Below are 10243 nucleotides of genomic sequence, written 5' to 3'. Positions count from 1 at the left end.
ATATCTTAACAAAGGAAAATTGGATTATACAAATACAAAAGTTATCGTGAACAACGGACGACGGACAGACAGATGGGCAGACAGCATTACAACATTATAAAAGATCTCGCGGATCGATAATATATACGGCAAAATTATGGTACATGAAAAAGAAAAACCACCAGATTCTTATTCAAAATAACTGCAAATGTCTATCTGTAAATTGTTCTGTTTTATTTTGGTAACCAACTACTTTTCAAGATGTTCGGTGTTTAATAAGATCGGTAAATCCTTTACACTTTTATATAACGATTTATGCATTGTGAGGGTTGTAATTTTTGCGCTGCATTGAATATTTTTGTTTCCTTGTTTGATTGTTTGTTTGTAGTATGTAAAGTGGGGTAGATATGTATTTCGTATTTTGTAAAAGAATCGTTAAAACAAATAACCATAGCTTCCAGAGGAGGTAAGAGAGAGGCTACGTTTTAGGTGCCCCCCCCCCCCCAAACACTGGTTACGGGCCCAATGGGATAGCTTCCAATGAGTACTATCGATTGATGTACATTTCACCTGGTTCTACGCATTGGCGGTTATGGTCATAGATATAATTTTGCGGCAAATGTACGCCACAAGGATTTTGATGAATTTCCAAATAAAATTGATGCTTGAAACACTATTTTGATATGTTTTCTTTTGAAGATCGAATAAGTGGGAAGACATATGACATTCGTCTTGCAGCGGAGTGACAGTCGCTTTTGCTTGTGACCAAGTAGCGTCGTGCAAATAAGCTCAAAGCAAGATATGTAAGTAAATTCTGATAATAATTGTTTTATACAAATCGGAACAACAAGTTTTAAATTTAACTTTATTGATATCTAATAGAATGAACTTCATTAGTATGTAGACATGGTATATTAGTACATAAATTAAAATAACGAGACTATGTAAAAAAGAAAAACTACAGAACATTTTACAAAGACAGAGACATTAACGTTTTAATTATACTATTTACAATGCATTACTTTGTAGCAAATTTGCATAAACCGATAGATAACATTTGTACAGTGCGTCGTGGGAGCGCACAAAATGAAAGGCATTTGGCAGTGACCTCAATGAATGTATATAAATATTACTGAATAAAGAATAAAGTCAGAGAGTAGCGATTCTCTCTTGCAGCACATAAATTGTATCTCGACGGCCGCCTGCGTGCTTTTATGTGTAGATACCCGTACTTTCAATTGATTTCCCAAACCTTCTTCGGCAAATTTTAACTCAAAATTAATTAGGGCGCAAAAATGAACGCGTTGGCCATTCATTTGTGGGAATATAAACAGAATGAATGAGACGGTATAAATGCCACAATTGAATTACTTTTTTTTTGCAACGCGTTATGCCATTTTAACTCTCAGCTGGATACTGGGCATGTCTTAAAATTGTTGGTAACAGAACCAACAATAAACCTCACCTCAATCTGATTTATATGCTAGTTTGCGATAACAAATACCGGTAGTTATAGATAAATATGATGTAGGATATCTTTAGAAACCCAAATCAATTAGTAACACTTTGTTTCCAAACAATTAAATGACAATGCAGTGTGGGAGCGGTCATTGATGCTTATGCTTCTTGACTACAGCGTAGATAGATACTACTATTTTGACAGGTTTTGTAAAGGTGGTTGATCTTTCGGTTCTTATTAAAACTATATTAAAAGATGTCTCTCTCTAGTTTACTGAAAACTGCATAACACTTCGTTCCCCAAGAATTATGTTTGGACCTAGAGCCCTTACATGGACGATTTCCATAAGAGGTTAACCAGGATTGTGGTGATTCTACAGCACCGCACACGTGGTTATCTGAATCTGATATCTTACCAGAGAGCGAAGGTTTCATGTTACCAATACAAGACCAAGTCATTCACATCCTCAACTAAGTATTAAAATAAACGCATACCTAAAGACAAAACACTGACACACGATTCTTGGCGACACTGTTTACAAACATCAGAAACAATGCAACACATTGTGTTACGTGAAGTCTCCAATATCAATGTAACTTAAAGTGGAAGGTTCATGTAAAAATGCGATGTCACCCAGGTTCTTCGTAATATCCAAGACGTTAACATAGATAGCACTAATCAGATAGATATAATGAAGAAATGAATAAGTCAGCAATAAAAAAATCAAAAAAGAAGATATCCAATAAATGCAACGTTGGGTAATGAATCAAAATATATATACTCCATGGGCTTTAACGCTAAAAGCGCTTCTATGAAGCAATAGTAGTCAACACGAGAAGAACTTCACAGAAGTATACTACGGCTACATAAGTCTCTGAAACAAAAGAAATGTCGAGTAAAAAATAATATGGCGCGTATCTTCTTCTTTACAAGTAATAATCGAATCTGGTTTTTATACACAGAATGCGTACGCAGAAAAGAAAATCAAGTAGAGGGAAAAATTAACTACGCAAACATCTGCACGATCTCTAGCGGGAAAATAAAGAACTATTGTAAAGTAAACCAGTAACAGTCAACTAACTACATCTACACTAAAATGAATTACAGAGACAATGCATCAACGCCGTAAGAATGTCACTTAGGGCCGGTTTTAAAATTACACCTACTCGCAGAATAAGATATTCTTGTAATAATTGGCATACTAACAAGTATCCAATTGGTTGACGCAATGGTCACCAACGCAACCTTCGACGTTTATTCGAGGTATAGCTTATTCTCAGTATATACCTGCATTGTAGAATCGGCCCATAAAAGGATAAAAAACTGTTTTATAGTTACACCAGAAAGCCAGTTTTCAGCCTTATGTATATAGTTTGTCAATTAATCAGTGTGTTAGACACTCAATAAAAATTTTGCTCTACCAACTTAACAAAAAAATTGAGTATGAGGAAGTTTCCTTGCCGAGGCCCTGTATCTATCGACGAGCTTTCTACGACTGTCCACTGTCTAGTGCCGAGACAAGAGTCCCTCACACGGGCGGACAGACGGACGAACGAAAAAAGGCTCGAAAACTTTCAAATGAGTTCAGTTTTGAATGATGAGTACCTACCTATACTACAATACCAAAACACGAAATGGTCAATTCACCATTACTAACATTGGTACTTACATACATGAAAATGTGAACAATGTACTTGCAATTTAATACTTTACTGCAAAAATAAACCAGTTTTATTATTTATATTACCTACTAACCAAACGCAAGTCTTTTATTTGAATATCGTGTAATAAACTCAACAGATTCAGTCTTGCGGTGTGATTTATTAGAACAAAAATGAACATCTACCTTCATTGTAGGAGGCAAACGTAGAAATTAATTACAGTAATAATTTATCGAAGATTAATTCTGGATCTACACGAATAAAATTACAACAACGATCAAATGCACACAATACCAATATTGCGGTAAGTTGTATCGGTCCTTTACTTAGGAGCCTTGTCACATTACGATAAGTAAGTGCCCACTTTTTTATTTGGAAAAATTCTTAAAACCGCGCTATTCCTTTGGATACGTCGAAAAAATTAGGTCAATGTATACATATACAGGGTGCGCATTGTATATGGAATACAGTATTTACACGATGTTACATTTCTGCATGTAAAAAAATGGGTGATAGAGGGGATCAAGACAAGCACTTTTCCAAATAAACCGAGGGTCCAACGCGTTTCGTTTGGGAGCCACCCCCAAAAAAGTGGTGAAATCTGGATTTCTTCTTTAATTTTTTTCTCAGCAACCATAAGAGTTACAAAGATGGGTGAAGATTGAATAGGTTTTTGGGTATGCCCTATCCGATTTTGAAAAAATGTTTCCAAAATTCCTACCACAAAAGGGCGCACCCCTACTTGGGGGTGCGAAAAAAATTCTGATTTCGACGAAATTTGGTATCTGTGGGTTTTTGAACATGAAAATGACGAATCTGGAATTAGTTTTTGAAAATTCGAAACAAAAGTTCCACTGCAATTCTTGGCCGGACAACGAAAATGGAAATTTGTTGTGTACATCCTTGATGAGTTAAGGAACAAAATTGTCGAACAGTTTCTTAAAATAACTTTTCAAACAAAAGTTATACTCATTTGAAGGGTTACAAAGTGTCCCCCGCCTACTAGTGAGTGATCTAATTTCGCATGTAGTTAATTGAAAATGTCGCAAATAACAAATAACGATTTAAGTCATATTACGATACTTGCAATAATGCTTATTGATTGTAATGGAACTCTATTTAAAAAACATTCTCGCACTACCCGCAGCCACGGACCCGGAATTTTTGGAATCGAATTTATAGACTTGAATACCGTGATCGACATATCGAATTTTTTGTGATCATTTAATCATAATATCGACTTAAATCACCCTTTGTGGGTACCCGCTTCCGACATCCCGTTCACCCGCAATTCGCATGTTGGTGGATTGGGCTAAAAACCCTCCACAATATAGTTCTAAATTTTTGGGACATTTCTCATCGCTCGAGTTTCTATTGGAGACACGAGAAAGAGAGACCGCGATTCGAGCTTTAAGGAACTTTAAACCGCGTGACAAAATTCGCAGCGAAAGATACCATTTGGGCAACCGAAGTCTATTTTCCCTCCTAGGCGCGCGCCTTGCAAAAAGTGGTTAATTTCGTCCCTAGGAAAAAAAGTCCGCCACGCAGAAGTTGTGCGCGATAATACCAATTTGAAACCAATCGAAACAAAACTGTAGAAGAAAATAGGAAAAAACTGAAAAGTCTCCAGATTAGAACGCCACGCTCAGGGATGGCGCCCAGATTTCGGTGACCCAGCGTCATGTAACCCCATCCATCCATGTTCAATGAACAGAATATAAATAGCTAGTGGGGATACGTGATCTTTCGCCTTCTTACGTGCGGGGTACAGTAGTTAGTTGGTTGTATAATCACATAAATAATCACACTGTGTAAGTACATGTTAAATCCGTTAAAGACTTGTGTGTTAAAAGATGTCCTTTCATAATATGTTTAAGATTGTTTGCAAAATTGCAATGTGTACACTTTAAATATTTTGAAGTATTGCATATTTTTTAGTGACAAGCTTTTATTGGTCATTATTCTAAGTGATTTACAGTTAATCTAAATCGCGAATATCCTATACCTATCACTTGTTAATTTGATAGTTTTTAATTTGATGGTTGTTGTCATTAGTTCTCTTATTTACTTTTTTCTACAACTGTCAAAAAAACCTATCATTTTCTGACGAATTTCGAAACGCGAAGTACTAGATTTTTAAACGGTTAATTAATAAGTAATGTTGCTCTTGACAACGTGCGCGAAATCGTCAGTGAAAAAAAGTATTTCGCGCACGTGATAAAGTTGAACTTAAACAGCAAATTTAATTAACAATCGGTTCCGTTGTAGAAAAAATATTGTATAGCGCGAAGTTATTTATTTCGCGCATTTGACTTCAGTCTCAATGCGCGAAATTGAACTTCGCGCTCCTTTTATATAAATAACTATTATAATAACGCCGTGAATTTTCTTTTTTTTTCGTATGATTTTCGATATTTTAGTTATTCTGCTATTTAGGTCGACGATGAATTCAAAAAATCAAAGATCATGAAAATCTGCACGTTTTGCTTTTTTGGCAAATCTATATGATTAATTATTATTTGTTATTTTAAACTTTCAGTCTCCAATCGTGTCTCAGCGCCCAATTTCAGTCAGACTCGTTTTATCCCAAAACACACATACTGTTTGACCGTCAGCTTTGATTCAGGAAAGAACCGTCCGCCTTTATTGACGTCTATGAGTCATCGAGTAACAAATCGCCTTTTGTCCTCGATCGAGAGAGTGTGGATTCTTCACACGTCTGCGAAGTAGCAGACATGCCCTAATGTCATGAACATATTTGAAATTGTATCAACGCCAATCAACTTCGCCAGGGTTCTACAGAAGCCAAGAATTATCACAGCTTCTCAATAAAGCAGCTTTCAAACTACTTTCAAATAGACAGCTTATGAAAGGCAATCAGGTCTGTCTCTTCACCTGCTACCTATTATCAATTACTAAGTGACTATTACCTGTTCAGTTTCCATTTTTCTAGTAAGTACATGATTTACCACAATTTTGTGCTGACACACTTACCCAAACATTCTACTTAATTATACCACGTAGATGTGTGGTTCTAAGGGTGAGGATAGCAGGGAAGATGAATAAGCACCCTTTATATGTACAGGCCGATTTTACATTCGAGGGCCACCATGGGGACCTCGGGAACTGTGAGAAATAGGTAGGTAGTTTAAATTTGGCAAAGATGCGTATTTTGTTTTGAAACTGAAAATTTACTTTCGGAGATATCCGAAAAAAAACGAAATTTTGTAAAATCGTTTTTATTTTTTAGTGAAGTTATAAAAAAACTTTTTTTTAATAAATAACACATATTATTATGGCCACTTTTTTCCTCCTACAAGATGCTAGGTTTAAATTTTAAAACCGACGTTTCGTCTCCGGTTAACCATCATCAACTTTGTTTTTTCTTATGGAAGTAATTTCTACTTTTTGTGTCATTTGATAGACAATTTTTTAATATTATTAAAATATCTTCTTTTTGTCTAGAGTAGTGTACGTCCGTAGTTTCTTGCATTTTTACGAATTAATAGCGCTATTTCTTATTAAAAGATAGTGACTTTACATTTTTGAAATAAAAAAAAAATGCTCTATCAAATGACACAAAAAGTAAAAATTACTTCCATAGGAAAAAACAAAGTTGGTGATGGTTGACTGTAGACGAAACGTCAAACTTAACATTTAAAAGTAGCATATTGTAGAGAGAAAGAGTGGCCATAATAATGTGTGATTTATTTTGACATGTCTTTTAAATAACTTCAGTAAAAAAACGATTTTGCAAAATGTTGCTCTTTTCCAGATATCTCCGAAAGTTCAAAACTGCATTTTTTTAATTTTAAATACATTTTACATACAAATTACAATTATCTTAATTCATGCACAAAGAAATAGATCAAATTCATATCGCCATTATGCTATATTGAGAATCGAAGGATTGCATCTGAGCACGAAGAAGTCGTGTTTGGTCCGAAGTTCAATTATGCTTTATATTTCACCTTGAAATACGCCCTCTATTTCATCTTTAATTCTTTCCTCTATTTCACCTTCAATTCTGTCCTCCATATCACCTTCAATTCACCTTTAAATCACCTTGAATGGGGGTTTACAGTATAGTTGAACTCCGCAGTTCTAATTTAATAAGCGTGTACCTGAAACCATAAAACATTTTTTTGGACAGTAAAAGTTTATTTAAAAATAGAGACTGATTAGCAAAAAAATAATGAACATGTGTGGTTTTAAAGGTTTATTCAAAACGATATGATTGTGGCGGGCTCTGTGACGTCATAAGCCCGACCAATCAGCTCCTAGAACCATTCAGATGACATAACGACTTAGCAATATTGCAGGAGAATGGCATTTATAACTTGCGTCATCTGTCACAGGCACTTGTCACTTTCGTGCTAGATGCAGTTAAACATCCCTCTCAAAACGTCAAATGTGACAAACGTCAGACCCTCGCGTAAGGTTGCCAGCTCACTTCTACGTGATTGGTTGTAGGTTTGTGACGTATTTAGTCTGAAGCGTTTCAAATTCGGACTAAAAACACAGCTTTTCAATAATTAATTTTGGGTTTATTTTACTCGCAAATAAAAATTGAGGACACACGGGTCTTTTTATTTTTAATGTACTTTGTGGATCAGAAATAAAAAATGAAGGCGGGATGCCCTTTACATCGCGTAATTTTCGTGGTTGAATCTTGAAAGCGAAACGATACAAGTTACTTGCAGCAATTTTGGATCGCGAAATGTTTATATTAAAGCGGAAGACAAAACGAATTCGTGTCATAAAAAGATACGAATGATTTATTAACCGTGGTATTGTACATGAACTGCTACTGTGAATGTTAAAATAATTACCGAATTGTTAGAGAAACTGTGTCGTTATTTTCACAAAATTATTGTAGTGTTTAAGTTCGTTATTGGATACAGATACATGCTAAAACCAATATAAAGTGATGTATTGTGCGAAAAAGTAGAACTTCATTGTGTGTTAAGAGCAATATGCTGATGGATATGGATATTTTTGTAACCGTAAATATTGTGCTACGTTTTTTCGCGCCAAGAAGGCGTTGAAATCCAAATTACAGGGCATTCAATTGTGCTATATTATAATGGCTGTTACGATTAAAAAGCTAGTCTATTAATAAAATTCGTATACCTAAGTTATTGATAAGACATGCGAACAAAATTATGCACAAAACGGCTAACGGTAAAAAGGTTAAAGGCAATTAATTCAAACTTTTGTTGGTTAAGTTACAAAGATACATTTTTGACATTTACACACTTCAGAACATCGGTAATTTATTATCGTGAATAACTCAAACTTCAACTAATTAAATCAAAGCAGCCTCTGAAGCACGGTTTGTTCTTGAAGCACATTACGTCGACCATCTTTCGAAATTAATTTTCAACTGGTAATACAAGAGGCGTCTCACTATCCAATTTTCTGATTTGAGGTGTCATTACACAATAAGAAATCAAACTGACAATTGGAGAAAAGTTCAACGCATCGATCAAAGTAGGTTTTTTTTTAATTTTTGTATTGTATAAAAATAGGAGTTGGCGGTTTTTGGGGATTATGTATAAAAACCATTCTTGCTAGAAGTCATTTTTATATTACCTACGTAAGAGAACGAGTCACACAAATTTGTGTATTTTTATAAATGATATGGGCACTCAGACCAAAGATATTGGTAATTTCTTTTTAGCGCATTTCCACAAAAATAAAAAAAATGCGCTATTGTGGCCACTTTGTCCGTCCGTCCGTCCGTCCGTCCGTCCGTCCGCTACTTTTGCGACGCTACTAGTTCTTTATCTTAAGAGCTATTGTTCTACTTTTTTCGCTATTTGGTTCATTATGGTGTCGAGGCTTGCACCAAGGAAGGAATTTTTTCTGCGTTTATTGCTAAAAAAGTTATTGTAAAAAAACCAAAAAACCGTTTTTTACATGTTCCATAATTTTACACTTTTGCCGTTTATTAACGATCCTAGAGATCGTTTATAATTTTGTATTGCTGTCTGTCGTCTGTCTGTTGGTCTGTCCGTCTGTTCCTTTGTCTGTCTGTCCATCTATCTGTCCGTGTGAACGATAACTTTGTTTAGAAATGTTCGATCGCTTTTAAATCTCCGTTAGTTATGAACTGAATTGCATGAAATTCAATATGGGCATAGATTTAGCCATATAATACGCAATGCCAAAACTTGAGTCGAATCGATTCAAAATTCACAGTGCCCTTTTCGCATCTCGACCATTTATATACCGAATTGCAAACTTTTTTACTTATAAAAGTAGGCCGACGAATTCGCACGAAACGGAAGCAACTTAACAAATGTAGATATGATACCCGTTCTATCTGAAGATTTTAAATATAGGATAAAGATTAATATCAATGACTTGTGGCAAACGAAATGGCATTCTGAAAATACCCAACTGAGGCACATTAAACCGTCCATTAAGCCATGGAAACCTAGATTACTTACAAGGCGACATTCTACAGCGCTAACGAGGGCAAGAATAGGCCATACTAACCTTACCCATCTCCATCTTCTAGGGAAGGTAGGAGTAAATGAGTGCATGCGATGCAGAGTGAATGTGTCGATGTATCATATATTGATTGAGTGCCGCCAGACCGAAAGGCTGAGAAGAGAGCTAAATGTACCTAATAACCTTAAAAGTATATTTGAAGATACAACTGATGCTGTCAATAGATTACTGTTATTTCTAAGTAGAACTGGTATTTTAAGGAAACTATAATTACTGCAGAAAACACTTATTAAATAATAGCTAATAGCCAAAGCAGCTGATGCTAAATAAATAAATAAATAAAAAAAAAAGTTTTGATTGAAATTTGATACATAGGCACTTGGAATAAAGGAAAATCAAACGCCAGTTTTAAAATCTGGTTTTGCGTATGCGCAGTGCCAACTTTTTTATTTATGGAAGAATTTAAATGAAATGAGATACATAGGCACTTGGATTAAAGGAAAATCTAGCGCCAGTTTCAAAATTTTATTTTGCGCATGCGCAGTGCCAACTTTTTTATCTATGGAAGCATTTAAGTGAAATTTGATACTTGGGCGCTTGGAACAAAGGAAAATCTAACATTAGTTTCAAAATTTAGGTTTGCGCATGCGCAGTTCCAACTTTCTTATTTAGAAAAGCATTGAAA

Source organism: Photinus pyralis, unplaced genomic scaffold, assembly GCF_008802855.1.
Source record: "Photinus pyralis isolate 1611_PpyrPB1 unplaced genomic scaffold, Ppyr1.3 Ppyr1.4_LG2, whole genome shotgun sequence".
In the NCBI taxonomy this organism is placed as follows: Eukaryota; Metazoa; Arthropoda; class Insecta; order Coleoptera; family Lampyridae; genus Photinus; species Photinus pyralis.
The sequence above is the reverse complement of the archived record's forward strand: the minus strand, read 5'-3'. Positions refer to the sequence as shown.